This window comes from Gambusia affinis, linkage group LG08, assembly GCF_019740435.1.
Source record: "Gambusia affinis linkage group LG08, SWU_Gaff_1.0, whole genome shotgun sequence".
In the NCBI taxonomy this organism is placed as follows: domain Eukaryota; kingdom Metazoa; phylum Chordata; class Actinopteri; order Cyprinodontiformes; family Poeciliidae; genus Gambusia; species Gambusia affinis.
The window spans coordinates 28,409,811-28,411,810 of NC_057875.1; positions in this window are offsets into that span (position 1 = coordinate 28,409,811).

A 2,000-nucleotide genomic window follows, 5' to 3' on the forward strand; every position below is an offset into this window, starting at 1 on the left:
TACTTTCTATTGAAAAGAAAAAAAGTGAAGCATTGATGGCAGCTGTAGCACCTTTAGGGGTTTCATCTAAGAGGGAAACTCAGCTGAGATAAAGTAAGATCTGAGTATGTACTGAACAACACAGAGGACCTATGTTTCTATAGGTACTCCTATGTTTTTGTTGCTATTTTTAAACTGAACCAGCTTACAACTCACTAAAGTGCTTGTGAAATTATCTGTAATAAAAAGAACTTTGACTAACCAGGTAATTGGCTGAACAATATGCAGCAACTACCAGATTGCCAAGTAGTCTGCTTTTGATTGGTTGAGCAACCCGGGTTAGCTTAGTCTGAGAAGTGTAAGTTCCAGTGGAGGAGCTGTTCTCTGAATGGAACTGGATGACAAGCCTAGGTATGGTAAGCTGTTGTTTTGCATCTTATTTTGGGTTCCTCTGTAACCTCCTGGATGAGTTGTTGAGGAATTGCTGTTGAGAAACCTTTGAAGAGCACAGGAACAGCTGTGTGGGGTAGGGGTGGACACTTCCTGATCCCTGGTCTGTCAGAGAACCTGGGAACAGGACGTCATGGCCCAGGCTCCAGGCATACTCAGGCTGGACGACATGTAAAGGAGAATGGTGAGTATGATGCTGCAGGAGAGGATGATAATGTTAAAAAGGAAGGAACTGATGCAGGAGATGAGACAGAGAATGATGCTGATAATAGTAGGAACAATGACCATGACAATGAGAGAATTTGGCACATTCAGCATCCGCTTTCAGTCCTTCTGTCTTCTGTCACAAATTTCGAAGTGAGGTTTTGAAATTGGTAAATGATTAGATGTTTTGAGGCAATGCTGCAGATTGCAAAAAGGGCGAGGAGTGAGACATCCCATCAAAAAATTAAGCGTATATAAATATATACGGTACTTTATGATGCATTGTCAGGGTGAAAAGAGCCATCTGTTAATCATGGATCATATTTACATCCCCTTGTTTTAGCTTTACCCATTTAAACCCACCGTACATGTGAGAATATGAGTTCTCCCCACTCTGACAACCTGAACAGCAGCTGAACAGAGCAGGGAATTCCCCTTGAAGACAGATCTTCTGCACAGAGTTCATTTCACTTCTCCTTGTTAACATTTGCAAGGTAGACGCTATCTGTTAGAACACACTCCAATCATAAAGTTTAATTTTAAACTTAAAAATAGTAACAATATTACTTTCAACATATTTGGGACAATTTATTTGATTGAGGAAATAATTTGCACAAATATTAGGTCAGCTCAGTAGAAAGGCGTATGAATACCATCTTGTGGCTTGTGCAACCTTCCTGGCCATTTTCTATTTAATTTTTTTGTAAAAAGCACCATGGCAGCAGCTCAGTTCCCCATACTTTTTAATTACCGGTACATTTAACACAAACCTTCAGCAGAAGCCTTTTGTTTTTTTTGTTTTGTTTTTTTTAATCTACGGGACAAACAGCTTCAGTCCTGGAGAATGTGATGCTATCCTGCTTGGCTCTCATTTAAAAGGAAATGTGTCTTTGTGTCTTCAAACCTAAAAAGATGCTGAACTCTAATTTGCACACACTTAGCCATGGTGGATTTTCCCATCATATATAAACCTATACAGAGCAATGCAGTTGTTACAGCTTTATTGTGGAAACCCTGTCAGAACACTTAAGACAAACACTTGAAATTAGGAACTAATTTACATCTTTTGGACACCAATGCTTTCAAATCTGAGTCATGCTTGTTCACAAATATGTCATGGTTTACAATACCAAACATGTATCACAAGAATGCTTCTTTTAAAATCCTGTACATGTCTGAGGTCAAGGCTTTTTGGAGTCTGTTGAAGAAAAAAACAAAACACAGCAGACAGGATGTGCTGTGGTGGCGCAGGGGTTAAGCACAACCCACATAAGGAGGCCTTAGTCCTTGATGCACAGGTTCAAGCTGTCACAGGTTCGAATCCCAGCCTGGTGACCTTGTCTTCCCCCTTCTCTCATTACCCACTT